Genomic DNA, 22,537 nt, shown 5'->3' on the forward strand with positions numbered 1-22,537 from the left:
GAGTATCATGCGACACGAACGACTGGACATAAAAAAAATATATAAAAGAAAACTATTTTCCTTTTCTTTACACTTTTATTATATTTAGAAAAATGGGGTTATGAAAAAGTTTTAATTACGAAAAAAAGTAAAACTGGAAAGAAAAGGATATAAAGTTTATTATTATCACTATTATTAAGAATAATAATTATAATTATTATCATTAATAAAAATTATAATTAAAAACTATAATTATTATATTATTACTATTATAATTACTATCATATTTAATTTAAAAAATTAATATTCTAAAAATATTATTTATTAATCACTATAATAATAATTATTAATACTATTATTTTTATTATCCATAGTTTATTATTATTATTATAAATATAATTTTTAATTTTATTATCATAATTATTATATGATATAATTATTTTATTTTTATATTATTATTATTATTATCATCAATTATAACTATAATTATTTTTATTATTTTCAACTCTATCTATAATTATAATAATAATTATTAACTATAATTATTATTATCGTTATTATTATCAACTATAATTAGTATCATTATCATTATTATCTATAAATATTATTATCATTATTATTAACTATAATTATTTTTATTTTTATATTATTATTATTATTATTAAGAATAATAATTATTATAATAGTTATTATTATTATTATTATTATTAGATACACGTATTTTGTTTTTACTTACTATGTAGGAATCATGTTTAATTTACTTGTCTTTTTTATTTGTTTTGTTGTTCATTTATCTTTACATTTGAAAAATTATTTTAATTCAAAAAATAGTTACTAAAATTAGTAAAATAATAAAACTGAAAAATAAAATTTCTATTATAAATAAATACTTAAATTTAAAATATAATAATTAAGAAGATAAAATGGAAAAAACAAGAAAAGACACTAAAGATGTTTATCTCTTTATATATGTAGTTGCATTATTATTATTATTATTATTATTATTATTTTTATCTCTACGCGATGTTATTATAGTTTTTTGTTAGAAAATTTGCACTAGGAAGGGTATGTAGTTTTGGTCCACAAAAAATTGCATTATAAAGAGTTTGCAGTTTTGACCCATAAAAATTGTAAGAAGGTTTGCAATTTTTGCCTGAAAAATTGCACTTGAGTATTTTTTTTGAGTATTTGTGGATGAGGGTACTTTTTTAAGAATGTTTCTAATAATATATATATATATATATATATATATATATATATATATATATATATATATATATATGAGGGTACTTTTGTGAATAAAAGTTTAGCGGGTATGGGTATCCATTTTTAATATCCGTTTTCACAGGTACGGATACTATGATACCCGTACCTGCGGGTAGCGGGTATCCATTTTTAATATCCATTTTCTACCTGTTACGGGTTTTATCTGCGGATACCCGCGAATATGGGTTTTTTTGACATCCCTAGTGGATGTAGACCTTGAGGTACCAAGAAATTATTTTCTTAGTGCATGATTTCCCAACACGCGGGTACGAGTATGTTGTATATCATACCCGCTATACTATAATTTAAATTGAAAAAAACATGATTAAAATATTAGTACATTGATTTTGAATGAATTATTTTTCATCAATTGATTTTAAAAAAATCTCCATTTATTTATAAACTATCATTCAACATTATTTATTTAGACTTTGAATGTTATGTATTGTAATTTATTTCAATTTATGGTTAAAATATGTTGTTAAATATTTTATTTTATTTTTTAGTAATATTTGTGGATACCCGTGGTTATTTGTGGATATTAAAAAAATATGCAGATACCCCGCATAACAGATACCCGCATGGATATGGGTATGGGTACGGAGTGAATATTTATCTAACAGGTAGGCTATGGGGAACTACCATTCGTACCCTACCCATCCCATTGACATTGGTAACTTGCTAACTCTTTACATTAGAATGGAATATGCAGGGGCGATACTTGCATATGACAGAGGGGAGCCATGGCTCCCCCAAAAGTTTTAAACTTTTTTTTTATATTTAATATTTTAAAATTATATTTATATATTATTAAATTATTTATATTGTTATATATATATATATATATATATATTATTTAGGTTAAATTACACTTTTGGTCCCTCTATTTGTCATGAAATTTCATTTTGGTCCTCAAGTTTTTTGTTGTCTCAATTTGGTTCTCATTTTCTTAAAAATAACTCAATTTGGTCCTCACTGTTAACTTTGACTAGACGGTGTTAAGTCAATGCCACATGTCAATTTCTAGTTTTTTTTTTGAATTTTTTTTGAATTTTTTTTAAATTTTTTTTATTTGTGACACGTGTCACTTCACAGTTGTGCCACGTGTCAAAGTGATTCAATTTGGTCCCTATATTTGTTTTTAATTTCAATTTAGTCCCAAAGTTTGTAAAAATGAAGCAATATTGTCCTACTTAGATTGAGACTCAATTTAATATTTGTATACAATTTATGATGATATTCTTAATAAAATTGACGTTTTTATTAAATATTTGTAGAAAATTAGGGCAAATCTTCCTTCAATGTAAATACCACGTCAACACACTGTACAATTATAATTTGAAACACCCATCTATTATCATTTGACACGTATTCCTTATCCACTGCCACCTCACCACATTCTAAATGCTGTTTGGGAACATTTAACGGTATGGATTCAATTGATGCACTTAAACTAATTTGGGTACGCAATTGACACTTTTTTTAAACCAGGTACCAATTTGACACACTAGTCCCAAACTGGGTACTATACGAGTAATTATATCTATTTTATTTGACTAACTCTTTTTGCATAGATTTTATAAGAACTAATTTGTTAAAAATCAATTCCGTGTTCGTTGAGAGACGACTTTGGGTTACTTTAACCTTTCTATTTTGTTGACTACTTTCTTAATAATACTGAAATTGTTATAGATAAGTAGTATTAATTTGATCGCGTCAACGACAATGTTATCAAATTTGGCGCCGTTGCCGGGGAATACGGTTAGAATTTTTATCATTTTAGTTCTTATTTTATTTTATTGTTTTTATTTTTGTTTATCACTAATATTTTTTTGCTTTATTTTTGTTTCTAACATTTATCTTCTTTCTTTAAGCAAAGTTTTTGTTTGAGGAATTTTGTTGGAAAATTTGTGAAACTAGTTGGGGAACACTTTGGCTAAGGAAAGATAAGGTACTTAAGTTATCCATTGAGACACACCTCTCTTTCCTGGAAGTCTACTCAATAAGCTTTCAATTATTATCCATAACAACCATATGATCCCATACGATTATCAATAGCAAATTGTTACACCTACTTCTACATCTGATTTAAGGAGGTTAACTATATGTCAACTGAATGATCTATATCCTAGATAATATTTTTTGGGATATGAGCAACAACCACCATACCATGAGCAACAACCATATTCTGAGTGTCCACCTCAGCCATCATATGTTCCATTTGGTTCTCAATAACAACAACATACACCATCAAAACAAGTTGCAGCAATCAATGGACCATCCTATAACGAAGTTGTGTTATTAATGGATGGATTGAGAGAGAAATTAGACACCATAGATGAAAGGTTGCGATCTGATCAACGATGCAAAGATATTGAGCAAAAATGGTATGGAAATGATAAAGTATTGTACGACATGATGGAGGATGCAAGTAACAACTTTGTAGAATTACTTTGTACTGTTAATACCACCCTCCAATGCCATCCGAGATTTCCTGAAACCCTGGAATTTAGAGCACTTCGTCATGAAATAGAAGATATGCTTCTAAAGTTGGCCATTAGAGCTGAAAAAATGTTAGAAGATTTAAGTCAATTAATGAATGACAAAGCTATGGAGGCCACCTTAGAAAAACTTATGAAGACGATAGTTGAGCAAATGGATGAAATGATAATGTTAAGGAGTGTAAATCAAAGGATGGAACAATTAAGCACTGATGTGAACGGGTACACGATTCAAATGTTAGATCAACCTACACCAGAATCACATCACACTGATATATCTACTGATAGATATGATGATGCTCATAGTAATATGTCTACTGATGGACATATCAATTTTGCTAAAGATGTTGTTGATGAAGAAATTGAAGATTCTCACACATACATATCTACTGATGGATATGTTGATGCTCAATGTGAATATAAAGTTTTATCTATTGATGGTGATGTGAGTATAGATGATCTTTTTGAGGAGCAAAGTTGTGAGAACAATACAATGGAGGAACCAAGTACAGTTGAAGGGCCAACGATATTTGAAGATTTAGCTGAAGCATCAACTATTGCAACTGACTTGGTTAATGAAGCAGCGGATCCAACTACTTCAAGTGCATATTTTTGCTCACAAGATGAGATTACATGGATTACTGATGATCTGATTAACGACCCGAATGCACCTAATGATGTTCAAATTGAGTTAAAGCCACACACTCCACACATCAAGTTTGTTGATGTGAATGATCAAAATAGATTTTTAGTGGTGATTTTTGTTGACTTAGCTACAGAGCAAGAGGAAAGGTTGCTTCAAAAGGAAAAAAGGTTAGACTTATATTCTTTTGAAAACATTGTTCATCAAAAATTAAAAATGCATGCATATTTGTTTTTGTTTTTAATTTTAAAAATATTAAAAAAGATTCAAAAATATGTGTTTTTGTTTTCTTTAATAAAATTGTACAAGCTGACTTGTACTTTATAAAATTAAAGAAAATAAATTTTGACTTATGGCCAGATTGAGCCAGAAGTCATAGAGTTTTCGTCTTCTCCCCAAAATAAGTCCATCAAAGACATTTTTTTGATATAAGTGTGGGGGAGACAAACTGTAGATAAGATTTTTTTTATTTTTTTTATTTTCTTCTTTCTTTTCTGTTTTTGTTTTTATTAAAAAAAAATAAAAAAATGTGATTTCTTTTTGAGAAAATTATGAAAGTATTAACTTTTTACTTAGTGAAACTTTTAAACAATATGTCTCTTAAGAAATCCACCAAAAATATTTCACAGCTTTTAATAAAACATATTGACATTGGATTCTGGGGTTTGATTCAGAAACTGGGATGATCATAATTCTAGGAAAATAAAAGTCATGTTGATATGAATGGATTGTTTCTGTGATTTGCTAATTGAGTTGATTTGAGAATTTCTTGATTAGATCTTTTGTGAAAGAGTTTTGACCTTGTGAGTCTTGAGCCTTAATGTAAAGGATGGACCACCATGTGCCATTCTTATTTTTCTTTAGTGACATACTCATCCTTTGTTTATACTCAAACATTTAACTTGATTCTTTTGTTGTGCAACTTAGGGGAATATGTATGATTTGATATGACTAAGGCATTTCTTGTTTTTAGCTACTTGGCCAAATAAGCCCACCTTGATATTAATCCATTGGTAACCCTTTTGAGCTTTAAACCTCATTTTTCTTGTTTTAAGCCCATTGTAAATCCTTAAAAAGAAAAAGACCATGTTATTCCTTATCTTAGGAAGAAAGAAAGGAGTTAGTGGATTATGATAGGATTGGTTGAGGAATAAAGTGTGTGGGTGAGTACCTCATCCACAAATTAATAAAAATGGCAAAAGGAAAAATTGTTGATGAAAAAATGTTGAAATGAAAAAAAATAATTGCTTTCTAAAAAAAGAAAAGAGAGAGCAACAAGCAATAAACGAAAAGAGTGTTGTTTTTGAAATTATGCTCCATTATTCTTCCTACATTACTATTTCAAAAACCCAAAAATCCTAAATTTTTTTCTACCTTTGCCTTGGCCCTATTGTAACCTATAAAAAGTCCTCATGATATTTGAATGCATGTTTTTTGAAAGTTTGTGAATATTAGAGTCTTGTTAAGTATTATGAGTGTTTACTTGTATGAGTATTTTGAGTGAAAACACAAGCTAAAACACTTGAGCAAATTTTGGTGAGAAAATACACATTTAACTTGAGTGCTTTCTTTCATAATTGATTGTCTTGTGAAGTCAAAAGATTAACTCATGTGTGAAAAATATAATCTTTCCGTTTGTTTATGCATGGTAACTTGATTTCTAGAATATTGATTTGTCTCAAGTACGGTTCATTCCTTTGATCCAATGTTGATGTGAAATAAAAAACCTCAGAACAAGTTTTGAAATTGCTCAATTTTGCCCAAGAGTGCAAAAGGATAAGTGTGTGGTTATGATGAATGCGTATTTTTGCTCCCATTTAATGTTTAATTCTGGGTATTTAATTGAATTTGTGTGCTTAAAGATTGATTTAATTGGGATTTCCTATAATTGCGTTTATTGAGCATGAGATACAAAAACATGTTAAAAATAGCTTTTTAGTTGCATAAATGTTCTTTGGATATTTTGAGGTGTGTTAGTGCAGCTGCATCTAAATTGAGCTCATGTAGGTGTGGAAATAAATTGCTTAAAGCTTCATGACACCTTAAAGATAAATCCAAGAATAAGAAATTAGCAAAATCACAAAAATCCAAGTCAAACAATGCATGAAGACGACAAGAAAAGCTTAAAAAAGTGAAGAAGTTTGGCTAAGCCAAGAAGAGGGAATGGGCAACAAAAGTTAGACCTTGCGATTTTCTTTATCTTTATGATAGAAGATAATTTGGGAAAAATATATCTTTAGATATTTTATTTGATATTTTTAAATAATTATCTTATTTAATTATATCATAAAATATTAAAAGATAATAACTACCAAATCTTTTTAAATATGATAAGATCTTCTTGAATCTTTTTAGATCCATAGCAAACAAATATATCTTGAAGATATTGGATTCTTTAGAAGATAATTTGAGGAGATTGCAAAGGGTTGATTTGGAAAATTAATACTAATATTAATTGGTGATGATTTATCATATATCTTTAATTAATTAATTAATTTAAATTAGATATTGATATTATCAACCAACTATATTTGTTAAATAGTCTATATCTCTCCAAATATTTTAAAATATATTTGAGAGGTTTTAGCAACCGAAAAGCCGAGTCCAAGTCCTATATAAAGAGACCAAGCGAGAAGCAGAAAAAGAAAAGCTCGGCACTTCGGAATTTAGGAACCCTTAGGGGGGCCTAATTTCTTTCTCTCTCCTTTCTTCTTCTATTTTTATTTTATTTTTGTGTTTCATGGAGTGCCAAACTTCTTGGGTTGATTCTATTGTAATTTCATTATGGATTCTGAGGTTAGAATGAAATAATTTCTTTGTTCTTTTTATTATTATTGAGGTTTTCATTCATCTATGTCTTTTATCTTTGAATCACGTAAAAAGCAATGATTTTAAATCTATATGCATGTTGATCATATGAGTTCAATAGTTTTTAAATTTAATTGAGACTTTACTTTGATTTTATTTAGAAACTTTCATGTGATTAAATGAGTTTTTACCAATAATTGAGACTTTACTTTGGTTAAAGGTATTTACTCTAATGAAAATTAATCGAGACTTTACTTTGATTAATTAAGCTTTTTATTTGGTGAGGAGATAAAAGAATAGACATGATTAGGCATAGTAAAATTTGATTGAGACTGTACTTTAGTTGAATTTACTGTGGATAATCTAAAAGTTCTCACTTTTAATTGAGACTGTACTTTGGTTAAAAGTGAGAATGTCAACAAATTAATTGAGACTTTACATTGATTAATTTGCAAATCTACAACAATAATTAATTGAGCAAAAATCTTTAGATAATTGATGATGAATCTATTTTGAAAATGCAATGAAGTCAATCTATTTTCTTTAATATCGTTTTTATTTCTTTTTATCTTTTCTATTTCTTTCTTGTTTATCTTAATCCTCCTATGTTTTTATTATTTTATTTGACTAACTCTTTTGTATAATTTTATAAGAACTAATTTGTTAGAAATCAATTTCGTGTTCGTTGGGAGACGACTTTGGGTTATTTTACCCCTTTTATTTTGTTGACTACTTAACAATATTGAAATTGTTATAACTTTGTAGTATTAATTTGATTTCCAGGGCCCTATATTCTGATTTTGAAGAAGGTCTAGATACAATGCTTTGCTTCTTTGATTTCCAGGAAATCAAAGATGTGCCTAGGAAGATACAATAGCCTGTTACACTGCGTGTTGTGTCTAGACAGGCAGCCTAGTCAGAGTCGTTGAAGGCCTTAATCTGGAATTTATTGGAGGCACCAAAGAAAAGTCCATTAGCAAGACTTGTCTTGATATATCTCAGGATGTGTTGAGCTGTTTGATGATGATGAACAGTGGGGGCCCGCACAAATTGGCTAAGTAAGTGAACAAAATAACAAATGTCAGGTCTAGAATTGGTTAGTATAACAACTTCTCAATTAGTCTTCTGTATGAGTTGGGATTTTTGATAGGTTCAGCCTTCTCAAAGAGAATTTTTGTGTTGTTCATGAGGGGACTTTTGCTAGGCTTACAATCCAGCATCCCTATTTCGGACAAAATGTCTAGAGCATATTTTCGTTGGCATCAATGTATTCCTTTGCTGGATCTAGCCACTTCAAAACCCAAGAAGTATTTCAAAGATCCCAAGTCTTTACTTCTAAAGGCTTTGTGTAAAGAAGTCTTTATTTTCTCAATCTCTATTATAAAGTTTCCTGCCAAAATTACATCATCCACATAGACAAGAAGGGCTATAAAAGAACTTAGGCTATTTTTAGTAAAAAGGGAGTGGTCAGATTGGGATTGTATAAAACCAATAGAAGTAAGAAAAGAGGACAATTTAGCAAACCATTGGCGACTGGCCTGCTTTAGACCATAAAGGGATTTGGTTAACCTGCATACTTGACCTGGTTTGGGGATTTTGAGTCCTGGAGGAGGATCCATGTATACCTCTTCATTAAGATTTCCATGTAGAAATGCATTATCAATATCATGTTGGTGTAAATACAATTCTTTGTGGCTGCAATGGTTAACAAAAGTCTAACAATTGTGAGTTTAGCAACAGGAGAAAGTGTCAATAAAATCGATTCCTTCCAGCTAAGTGTAGCCTTTGGATACATGTCTAACTTTATGTCTTTCAATAGTGCCATCATAATTGTATTTTATCTTAAAAATCCATTTACACCCTATTGGTTTCTTTCCTTTAGGAAGATCTGAAAACTGCCAAGTTTCATTACTTTCTAGAGCTTTTATTTCTTTGTTAATAACATCAACCCATTTGCTATCTTTACAAGCTTCTATATAAGATTGAGGTTCATGATGAGTGGAAACAACAAGAGTGTATATTAGGTGTTCTTTAGATAGAGAATTATATGAAAGAACAAAACTAATGGGATAATTGGATTATAAACAGATTTGTTATTCACAAAATGTTTAGGGTCATGGAATGGTTCACCTGGTGTATATATTCCTTGAGATATGAAGGAGTCTTTCTTTGCCTTGTTGATCTTCGTATGCCTGTATCTCTTGGGTCTTGATCATTGTCAATAGACTGGGTATTATCTTCACTTTCGGTGGAAATGCCGCTAATAGTGTCAAGAATGGACTCTGTCTCAATGTTATCATTAGCAGCTTCTTTAGGAGTGACCTGGTTGGAATTATTATTACTATAAGGAGAATGACCTCCTTCCTTTAGTAAGAAATCTGAGTCATGATGATCACCACTGGTTTGAATACATTGTTCCACATCCTTATAAGGAAAGACATTTTCATAAAAAACCACATTCCTATTAATAAAGATTTCTCTACTAAAGGTGTTAAGGAGGACATATCCTTTAATTCAAATTTTAAAACCTAAAAACACATATTTTCTAGCCCTTGGGTCAAGCTTGGTTCAGTTATTATCTAGATTACTAGCAAAGCATCAGGCTCCAAAAACTCTAAGATTCACTACAAGAAAATTGTGTATTACCGATGTCGTTATCCGTCGGTAACTGCTAATTTCTGACGGATTTTCAACGGCCAAAAATCCATGGATAACAAGCTTGTTTGTAATCATTACCAACAGATCCTTCATCTGTTGGTAATTATCGACAAATGCCGTATCCGTCATTATGAGGACTACGACTACTACCTACGGATACATCCATCGGTAGTGCTGTCGATAAATATTCATCAGACTATAAAGTCTGTTCTGCATGTTTGCTAAAACCACACATAATTAACCAGACCTGCAAATCACAAACATTTAGAAACAGACTTGGCAATTATAACATCTGATCCATTCTAAACAAATACATATCTAGTTCAACTCCAACATTAAACGTAAACATATATCACAACATTAATTAAACATAGTGAAAGTATCAAATGTTTACTACTCAATCAAACTAAAAACTAGAACTCAGTAATACTACAAGAAGTCATCTGAATCACATAAGTGAAAGTATTAAATGTTTATTATCAATCAAACTAAGAAACTCAATCAAACTAAAAACTATAGTCCTCAGTAACTCTGACATCTGGTCCTAATAGACTAAATAGTCATCCAAATTAGAGTCCTCAAGAATTGGATTGGGCTGCACTGGTGCGGGTTGGACTGATGCAGGCTGGACTGTTGCAGGTTGGACTGTGCTGGGCTGGACTACTGCGGGCTGCTGCTGGGATGGTGTTAGGTTAAATTGAGGTTGTTGAAGGGCACGATGGTCAGCAGGCAACAATGTTAAAACCAAATTGTGTAAGTTTTGAAACTAGCCTTTCAATTCCTCATAAGCCTCATCACAAGCTGCTAGTCTTTGTTTGAGGTACATAACGTCCTCAACACTAGAAGAGGAAGAAGATGGTTGGTTCCTGAGGCTACCGCTTGCACCTGAGTTGCAGCAAGTTTGCATGCCCCATATACTCTTCATTTATTCTTTTCACCAACAACCTCAACCCAACACCTTGTCCTAATTGTGTCTTTCGTTGTAGGATCAGCATTAGGATTTGATGGACCACCACAAGAGCCTTGCTCAGATCTGACCTGTGAAAGTCTATTTTCAAATTCTTCCTGTTAAGTAAACAAGAAGGTATTAGTGAAATAGAGCCAACCTTATACTTTTATGGGAAAGAAATGAAAGTGTTGCTTACATGGGTCCTCTAAGATCTTTCATCAACATACTCGCTGGATCCTTTACGAATATGGGTTTCTTGAAATACCTCATCAATGTGCACATGTCGTCCAAGCTCCTATGCCTGTAAAATAAAATATGGTGTTACTTTTTAAGCAGAAATTATTAAAATTCTAAGTGATGAATTACTTAAGAGAGAAGTTTCTTACCATACGAATGGCATGCTCATAAGTAGTAATGGAACCTCCTGTGTGTAGGATCTCACCCTTGGGGGAAGCTCTGTTCCTTTAGGCTGTAACACATTTATTACGATAGGCTGGAGAATTCCAATGTGTTAGTAATTGATTCCACACATCATCCCCAAGCCAATAAGGGCGCTGTCTTGCATTCCTAGCCTCTCTAAACATCTCAAAGAGCCTATGTGAAGCTCTATAGTTAAAATTTGTGTGAATTTGAACTTCATGCTCAGGTTTCCATTGAACCTTCCTCTTCGACAATGAATCAAGTACAAATCATCAATTGCATTGCACTATTAACATACACAGTTATTAAATCTTTAAAAAGATTGATGATATGTTTACCTTAAAACATTGCGAAAATACATCTCTATCTGCTGGAGGTATTGCTCCCCATGTCGGCCAAGCAGTTAAATATTGTTTCTTAATAGACCTTATGATGGCCTGAGAAGCAACTCTAGAAGGATAAACCATGCACACGATTTAAGAAAATTAATGCACAAAAGGGCAAGGTAAAATAAGTCATGTAAAAGAAAATAGTTTTTAAGATGGGAGGAGTTATTATTACCCTTTCCCATAAGGTTCAATCATGGGTCGTTCATGGGGAGGAGGGTCAACAACAATAGGATCTGCATTAGTGGGACCAGAAGAGGTAGGAGTACTAGGTGAAGGGACTGATGATGGAGAAGGTATAGCAGCAACAGGGGGTATGGGCATCATCACAGGAGGTGGTGTGGGTACCAAAGGAGGGTGTGGTGTGGGTACCACAATAGGAGGTGGTGTGGGTACCAAAGGAGGGCGTGGTGTGGGTACCATAACAGGAGGTGGTGTAACGTCCTAGCCAGAAATTACATATTTAAAAAAAAATCAAGAATATTATATATATATATATATATATATATATATATATATATATATATATATATATATATATATATATATATATATATATAACCTCATTTATTAATAACTTCTTTCCCTAAACGCGGGAAAATTTAATTCCAAAAAATCAACGCGCCAATAATAAATAAAACTGCTATGTTTAATTATTACAAAATCAAACCGTCCATAAAAGTACTAAAACTCCCATAGTTGTTCCCCACTCCATCACTAACCATCCACATACTCACCTACATCAACATCTGCTCCCATGTAACAAGTTACATGATCATCGTCAAACACACACAGATAGGGTGAGCTCATTTAAATAAATAACTAAAATATGACAATCATTAAAACCTCTCAAAATTATAACACGTGTTAGCATTTTCCCTTTCCTTAGTTCCTCAACTTTCAACCATTAATTTAGACGCCTATTATTTATATACCCTTTGGGTGAGATCAATGATCGATCTTTGCTGCACGAGTGTCTACTCGCCCCTCCGACTATAGGCCACCATCTGATAGTCCACATGTGGGAATAACTTTGCCACGACCTCTCACCGCGATACTAAGTGGAGTTCCCCAAAACGAACATAAGTTCGTAGTTATTTCCAGACAACCAAAAATCTATCAAATGCACTAAAGAAGGCACTCATCCGAAACCTCGCTGTACGAGCCACGATCTCGAACACTCCACTGGATTTCCTAAGCCACCAGGCTACAACCTAGAGTGGTCACACGTTACCCCAATACAAGATACACTCGTAACTGGCCCCCCAACCAAAGCATCGCATCATGAACATCACCTAAAGTTGTGTATAAATCCTTCCTCGCGCACCAAATCTGCACCAAAACCACCTGGCGCGCCTCTCGCGTCGCTAGGCGGAACCTGGTGCCCGCCAGGCGCCAAGCGCCAAGCGCCAAACAGAAGTCTCGCTGTTCTGTCATCGCCTGGCGGATTCCACCCTACCGCCAGGCGCCTCGCGTAGACAGTGGCCACTGCCACTGTTTTGGAACTCTGTCGCCTAACGGCTCGCCCCGCGCTGCCAGGCGCCATATTAGTAGCACAATTCTACTGGTTTTGGCATTTTCTTCAGGTCCTAAAGGACCCCCAATCATTCAATACACACAATTATAGCACCAGTAGAGCACTCCAGTCATAGTTCTATCACTAGATCACAATGCATACAATGGATCATGCCAATAAATCAATCCTTATCATGCCCACCTACTCTCTTTCATTTACCACTTTACAGGCCATACTTCAATCAACAGGTTCCAAATCATATAATCATACAGTTCAATATTTATGTACCTAATGCCATCACAATTTGACCAATGTTACACATATACTGGAATCACAAAACCACATGCTTGTCTTCTATGTAATATGCAATTTCCACCATATTATTATCATACCAAGTAAAACATAATTCATTCATTCCAAAACCAATATTCACAGTGGCTCCTCATGGCAGCAAATATCAGACAATAAACCTTATCACAGGAAAACAACACAACATGGCTTTTACATGCGCACAATCCCTACTTATAATTCTTCACACCTTAAATTAGATATGTTACATTACGATAATTCTTTTCCATGTATTATACTCAATTACCCTATATCAAGCACCACAATTTCAAGTAACTACCCCTAAAACCCAACTCAACACAAAATCGATATGTTTGCCTACCCTAATGTGTCGCTTGGCGATATCCCTGTGGCGCTAGGCGGTGCATAGAAATTCTGGGTTCTGCCCAGATTTTTCTTGCACCATTGCGAAGCCCAAAACCCAATTATCACATTTTGGCATACCTTTCTACACCCTGATAGGTTCCTTAAACTCGTATGGTTCCCGCTTGCTCAATTTAATTATTATGTTCGTAAAACAGAACCCAGATCATGTGCAAAATTCGTAGTTTTCCATCCCCAATCCCAACATGAACCCTAATTCCCCAATCACGCAAGGATTCATATGTTTATCATCATTCATAATATCTCAAACATTTACACATACCACAATTTCATAATTTTGAAAGAAATACTCCATCCACGCATCATCGACATCGCAAAACACACTAATCCAAAATCAACTGGGCAAGCCAGTCTGCATCGCCTGGCAGACAACATACAACCACCAGGAAGTTTAAGGAAGAAGCCCAGAAAATGGGTTCTGGAGCACGTGTCGCCTGACGGGTTACACATAACCGCCAAGCGGTTTCTGGAATTTCCAGAAACATGAACAGATTTCAGGATTTTAACCCGATGCAAGGATCACAGTCATGATGTTCAATCGAGAAACATGCAGTTCAAATAAAAACACATAAGATAGCTCCCCTAACCTGGATTCTCAGCTCAATTTGCCAAAAACTTGAATCCTCCCTTGATCCACACTAACCCCTTTGTTCTTCCACCTTGCAACACTTCTTTCTCCCTTTTTACAACCTCGTTAGGCCATGCGGGTTCTCCATAATAATTATGACCCATTCCCTTAGCCAATTTAGCTCTTAATACAGGATCATTCAAGTGAGGTTTTTTTGTTATTGTGATAGGTGAATTCTTATAGATCCATCCTCCAAAAGAACCAGATATGATAATTTTTCATCATCCGGCTCGAGCACTAATCAAATTTTTCTTCAACTGTATCTATAGAATAAACTAGAAAAAAATGTATGTATTATCCACACATATATGAAGATTCTAAATAATAAAAGAAACTTGATTCTATTCTCTTTTTCCAAAGTTACCATTTTTTATTGAAAAAAAAATTAAGTTTTTTTTAAGTAAATTTTAGTAAAGAGTAAACTTTTCAAGTTGATAATGCTTTATTTTAATGAAAACTCATTTGAAAAGGGATTTAAGGCTGCTAATGATTCACCTATCTGTCTCCTAATTAGCTAGGTTTTTAGGCTCTTCACATTCACACCCTAACTTAATTTTAGCAAGAAAAGAAAATTATTTTGCTTAAGCCAAGGTTTGAACCCACTACCACACAATTGTAATTCAAGTGCACTACCAACTCAACCAAATGATATTTCATGATAACATTTATAAATCTAGCAATTTATCCTCTCTTATCACATCCAAACATATCAAAAGAAAATACTAAATTTAGTAACACACAAATGGCATACTTAGGACTCGAACCCAAGTCCTCTCACACAATAAAGTACTCTCAACCATTTGAGCTAGTACTTTTCCACGTCATAAAGGTTAGGATTTAATGTCATAAAGACTTTCACTACTCGCATTTATTAAATAATTATTTATTTAATTATTTAAATTCCTCAGGTCTTACAAGTGGTGTGGGTATGATAACAATAGGTGGTGTGGGTACCATAACAGGAGGTGGTGTGGCCTCTACAATAGGAGTGAATGGGGATGATAATGGTGTGGATGCAACACCTACGGAGGTTGACTGTAACGATGCACTATGTGTGTCAACAACAATGGATGGAGTGGATATGGATGGTCTTGCAGGAGGAACTTTTATCAAGTAGCATGGCATTTTTGGTGCCCTTTTTGCTTTAGGTTTTGCTACCTCTTTCCCCTTACCAGGATTAGGTGGACCCCCGAATGACATTGTAAACTATTTTCAATTAATAGTATTAGAATAAATAAATGATGAATATTAATGTCAAATTATACGTACAAATATTACAAAGAAAAATGTCATATTACAACTACACAACAACAATGACACATAATACAAATTATAAATATTAAAAATTAATCATCATCATTGTCATCATTCATGACTTCATAATTCTCATCATCATCATCATCATCGTTGTCTTCTTCTTCTTCTTCTTCTTCTTCTTCTTCTTCACCACCAAGGTCATGCAATGTAGAGACACCTTCAACTTCAATTATCTCATGGGCATGTGACATTTCATCAACTTGATAGGGAATATCCTCTTCCACCTCATTTGACTCAACACGACCCCTAGGCTTAATTTGTATTGCAACACACCAACCACGTTTGTTGATATTCCGAAATGCTGGATATGAGACATAATAAACTTGTCTAACATTATTTGCTAGAATGAACAGATCAAATGGTTGGTATCTTAAATTGATTTGAAGTTTGACAGTATTATACCTAGGATGTACTCTTGTACCATTTGTAGAAGGATCAAACCATTCACAATAAAAAAGAACTACTTTCTTTGGAGAAGTAGAAGTGTTAAAATACTCTGTTGGTCCTCGTTTTTATACCAAAATCTCAATTTGGTCCTACTATTTTTATTAGTCTCAATTAGGTCCACATTTTTGTAAATCAGTAACAATTAGGTCCTTTCTGTTAGTTTGGAACTAACACCGTTAAGTAGGTTCCACTTGTCAACTCCTTATTTTTTGATTTTTTTTAAATTTAGACCAAATTATACTTTTACATAATGTTATGATTATTTTTATTAAAATTGATATGTTTATTAAATATTTTATGTTAAAATACTCCATTGGTCCATATTTTTGTTCAAAAATCTCAATTAGGTCCATATTTTTGAAAATGTGTAACAATTAGGTTCATTCCGTTAGTATGGTAGTAACGGTGTTAAGGATGTGCCACATGCCAGCTCCTCATTTTCTTGATTTTTTTTTAAATTTTCCTTTTGAAAATTATTCATGCCAGGTGTCAAGTCAGTCAAGGTGACACGTGTCAAGTATATAAACCAAATTGAGATTTAGACAATGACTTGACACGTGTCACCTTACTGATTTGACACGTGGCACAATATTGATGTGATATGTGACATGAATAATTTAAAAAAAACAAAAATTAAAAAAATTAAAAAAAACAGGTGGCACATCCTTAACACCATTACCACCATACTAACGGAATGGACCTAATTGTTACGCATTTTCAAAAATACAGACCTAATTGAAACTAAGAAAAATCTTAGGACCTAATTGAGATTTTTGAACAAAAACATGGACCAATGGAGTATTTTAACCAATATTTTAATAATATTAAGTGTATTTAATATTAAAATTTTAAATATATTTATTTTAATTTGTTATAAAATTGTTTTAAATTTTACATTATTTTTAAGCCAACTCTAAAAAATTGTTGATGTTTAATGTTATATAAATATTTCGAATATAAATTTATAAATCTATATATTTATAATTTTAAAATAAAGTTTAAATAAAGTTTAATGTAAAATATAAATTTAATATTGTTTAAAATATGTAATAGAAATATAACTTGTAATAAAAGTATCATCATAACATCTATATAAAAATTAAATTTGGTCGAAATTTGTAGCACAAGAAATTAAAATTTTTTAAACTGAAATAAAATCAAATTAACAAATATGAGGACCAAATTGAGATTCATACAATAATTTGACACGTGTCACCATATCAGATTGACATGTGGAACACTATAGACGTAACATGGCATAACTATTTTTTTTAAAATAAATAAAAAAGAATAAATTTTTTAAAAAATAAAATAAAAAAGTTCAAAAAAACGAAGAGCTGACATGTGACACTTACTTAACGGTGTTAGTTTCATACTAACGGAAATGACCTAATTGTTACTGATTTACACAAATGTGGACCTAATTGAGACCAATAAAAATATGAGGACCAAATTGAGATTTTGGTACAAAAACGAGGACCAACGGAGCATTTTAACCTATATTTTATGAATTATCTCAGAAAAATCATCATAACCTCCCTCTATGAGGCCCTTCACGTACACAACACAATTAATTGTCTTCTTCCCGTTCGACCAGGCATTAGCGTGGAACTTGTACCCATTGACAAAGTATGTGTGCCACTCCTTCACGCATCTCATGGGTGGGTTTGCCAAATCCCTTAAGTCTTGATTTCTAACACATAATGGCTCATTGTAAACCTAAAAATTGTGTAAAAATTGAAAGTTTAATCAACTTTAGGAACAAAGGTTTCTTGAACTAAGAAAACTTACAATGAGGAAAATTTGAGTATATGTTGGGAGAAAACGTTGGTTGAGGATTTTGCTCAACTACAAGGAATGAGTTGTTAAGAGAAGATTAACAATACGGTGAATACAAGTTGCTTAAAAGGAATTTACCGTTTAGGTTGTAGACAATGGGATTATAACTTACTCAAGATACGATTTAACTTCAGTGCAATTGATTAACACATGCATATGAGCAAAGTTGAATTCAACATCAGTTAACCAAGGAGTGCACTCCTTGCTTGCGTGATGACCGACTTGTTTAAACACATATAATGTTGACTCAGATGTTTGACTTTGCCATTGTGTTTCATTCCTATGATTTCTCGGTTACAACGTGAAGTTTTGGAAATAGAGAGCAAAAGTATATGGTCTCACGATGCAAGTAAGTTGCACAAATGGATCCTTCTACTCTGGCTTTGTTTTTGATATAACGCTTTGATTCCCCCATATATCTTTAGAAATAAAAAAAGTGCATATTAGGATTGAACATGAGAATAAGAGTTCAAAGTTCAAAAATTTAGTAATATTATCACCTTTCAAATGGATACATCCACCTATATTGTACTGGTCCACCAAGCCATGCTTCATGTGGAAGATGAATAAGGAGATGCTCCATTGAATCAAAGAATCCTGGAGGAAATATTCTTTCCAATTTGCAAGTCTTTGAAGAAGTGACTAATTTATATAATGAATCCTCCTTCAGTGTCGTTGAGCACAAGTCTTTGAAGAAGTGACTAATTTCTATTAGAGGATTTAACACATGCATTGGCAACGAGTTGAAAGCAATAGAGAGTAATGTCTCCATGAATACATGACAATCATGACTCTTCATACCATGAATACTATCCTTTTCAATATCAGCACATCTTGCCAAGTTTGAAGAATAACCATCTGGCATCCTAAGCTCCTTTACCCAACGACAAACTATATTTTAACTTCATCTTTTGTCATGGTATAATTTGGTTTTGGCTTGAGCCACTTCCCATTGCCATGTGACTTCAACTGCAAGTCTTTGTGCCGACAATATAAATCAACATCTCTTCTTGCTTTGTCATTATCTTTTGTCTTCCCACTAACATTCATCATTGTGTTGAAGATGTTGTCAAAAAAATTCTTTTCTATATGCATGACATCAAGATTATGTCTCATCAAGTTATCTTTCCAATATGGAAGATCCCAAAAGATACTTTTTTTAGTCCAAGTATGCCACTCTCCATACCCATCGATCCTTGTGACACCACTTTCAGTCACTTTTGGAAAATGTTTGACTCTTCTCCAAAGTTGTGATGGAGTCAACCTTAGAGGTGGCCCATCCGTTTCAACTTCCCCTTTGCGAAATGCCCTAGTGTTTCTCCTAAATGGATGGTCACTTGGCAAGAATCGATGATGACAATCAAACCAATAACTTTTTCCACAATAATTCAATGTGAATGACTTAGTATACTCCATACAATGCGGACAGGCTAATCTACCATGTATGCTCCAACCAGATAATATCCCATATGCAGGGAAGTCATGAATAGTCCACATCAAAGCTACCCTCATTAAGAAATTTTGCTTCCTTGAAACATCATACGTTCAAATACCACTCCATAGCTTATTCTAATCATCAATCAAAGGCTTTAGATAAACATCTATCGATGCCTTTGGATTAGATGGACCTGATATTATACACATAAAAAACATATAAGGCTTAGTCATACACATCTCAGGTGGAAGATTGTAAGGAGTAACAATCACATGCCAACGAGAATAAGGTGATGACGATGCTTGGATGTACGGATTAAATCCATCTGAACATAGACCAAGTTGAATGTTACGGGGATCACTGGCGAAGGAAGGATGCTTTCGATCAAAGTGCTTTCAAGCTTGTTCATCGGATGAATGACGTAGCATGCCTTGTATTTTATTCTCATCATGCCATGTCATATGTTGTGCTGTTTGCATTGAAGCAAACATTCTTTGTAGTCTTGGAATTATAGGCAAGTAGTACATGAACTTCAATGGAATTGGTTTTTTTTTTTGCCTTTGGCCTGCATGGAGTGTGATATCGAGGGTGCCCACAAAATTTGCATTGGAGCAAGGATGCATCATTTTTTCCATTATCATTGTCATAGAAAAGCATACAACCGTTCATACAACAATCAATCTTCTTAACTCCAATCCCAACTTTGAAACTAATCTCTTTGCTTCATAGTAATTGTTGGGCAAAGAATTATTTGGTAGTTTTAGACTTTTGTTCTTCAAATCCAACTAGATCTAAAATGAGTTTTGCAATGTTGTCCAATGCTTGGTTGGGAATGTTCCAGTTGGATTTGAAGGACAAAAGTCTAATGCATACTGACAATTTTGACTCAGTTACCCCTTCAAAGACAGGTTCATTGGCCTCTGCTAATAAATTGTAAAATCTCTGAGTGAACTCATTTGGAGACTCTTTTAAACGAATATCGTCTGCTTCGTCAAATGAAGCATGTTGGCCAAGTCTAATGCATACTGACAATTTTGACTCAGTTACCCCTTCAAATACAGGTTCATTGGCCTCTGCTAATAAATTGTAAAATCTCCGAGTGAACTCATTTGGAGACTCTTCTAAACGACTATCGTCTGCTTCGTCAAATGAAGCATGTTGGCCAAGAGCATTATTCAACATCTCTTCAATATACATAGCTTGATTCATCTCAAAGGTATGATCAACCATGCTTGAACTAGGAAAACGTCCATCATGTTCACCCGAATAAACATAGGGCACTTCTTCACTGTGAAATGTCCAAATCCGATAATCTGGCATGAATCCTTTTTTGATAGATGAACTTTAACTTCCTCATCTTTCAAAATGTGAGTACATTCGCACTTAACGCAGGGACATCTAATCCCTCCCTCAAGAGCACTTAATATTTATATTGTTGAGCAGTTGGGATAGACTGTTCAACTCCTATCACAAAAGTTTCCTTCAAGCCTCTCCTACCACTGTAACAACGGTCATACACCCAACGACGGTAGTTGGGAACTTCGACCATGTTTTGTGAAAGGCAAACAATGACAGTGTTACTTTTGTGGTAGTTGTAAGACCATGAAAATTAATTAATTAATAAATGCGGGTAATGGGAGCCTTTATGACATTTAATTCTGACAAGTATGACGTGAAATAGTACTAGCTCAAATGGTTGAAAGTACTCAGTTATGTTGAGAGGACTTGGGTTCAAGTCCTATGTATGCCATGTATGTGTTATTTAATTGTTTATTATTTTAACAATATGCTTGATCATGTTGAGTGATAATAAAATCATATAATTATATGAATTATCAAGAAGAACACCTGCCAAGCGATGCGAGTCAGCTTGACTCGATTCTTGATGTTTTGGGGTTCTCGGAGAATTCTAATCAGGGAGAAATGACGTTCTAATTGTTATGAATGATTATACATTGTATTTCCTTGGAAATTCGTGGAATTAGGGGTTAAATTGATATGAAAATCGCATGAAGCTCATCTTAGGGTTGATGAATTGGGGATTTTTATAGTGGCACTAAATTAAGGGGAAAAGGTTAATGGAATTTCACTTATTGGAAGTTTTAGGAATGGATCATGAACCTAAATATATGAGTAGAACCTTTTGAGTCGTAAATTGAATGAAAACAGGGTAGTGGAGAGTGGTAGAGGTTCGTAGGTGTGAGGGGGATTTTTGGGTTCCTAGAACAGCAAGAACCGCTCGACGACACCCAATTGGTCGCCAGGCGCCATACCAGAGATTCGAGTGGTGTTCTGATTCACAAAAAATGCTCTTTTTCGTATTTTTGCAGATTAGGAACCGCCTAGCGCTGGTTTTTTACCGCCAGGCGCCAGGATCCTGATTTTTAGGCGCTAGGCACCACAGTTTTTCTAGTTTGTGCAGTTTTCGTAAAATTGCATTTTCCGATTCGTTAACCGTCTGATTTAGGTGAAATTTTGACAGGTGATCCATAACATGTAGTTATTCACTTTGAACGGTGGCGATTTGATTTGGAGCTTAGTAGCTAGAGATATATGTTACTCATTATTGCTAGTTTTGAAGTCTTTAAAATGCATGAATAAGCTCTTGATAATTTCAAGTAACTTCTAATGAAGCATGATTGGTTTATGTTGTAAGTCTCTATGAATTTGAATGTTCCTTCGGGTTATTTAAATGTTGAAAATTGGTTTATTGGTGAATGCATGTGTCTCAATATAAATTTGCATTGGTGCGTAGGATCATGTGCTTAAGTTCTTAGAGTGCTACTGATTTATATTTGTTTGAGCATGCATTATTCATAAGTTAGAATTGAATATTAACGTAGATTTAAAGGATGGAATATATACACATACACACATATATATATATATATATATATATATATATATATATATATATATATATATATATGTATGTATGTATATATGTATGTATATATATGTATGTATATATGTATATATATATATGTATGTATATATATGTATGTATTTATAT

The sequence above is a fragment of the Vigna unguiculata genome, chromosome 4 (assembly GCF_037176805.1).
Source record: "Vigna unguiculata cultivar grain cowpea cultivar isolate G323 ecotype 2 chromosome 4, ASM3717680v1, whole genome shotgun sequence".
Taxonomy (NCBI): domain Eukaryota; kingdom Viridiplantae; phylum Streptophyta; class Magnoliopsida; order Fabales; family Fabaceae; genus Vigna; species Vigna unguiculata.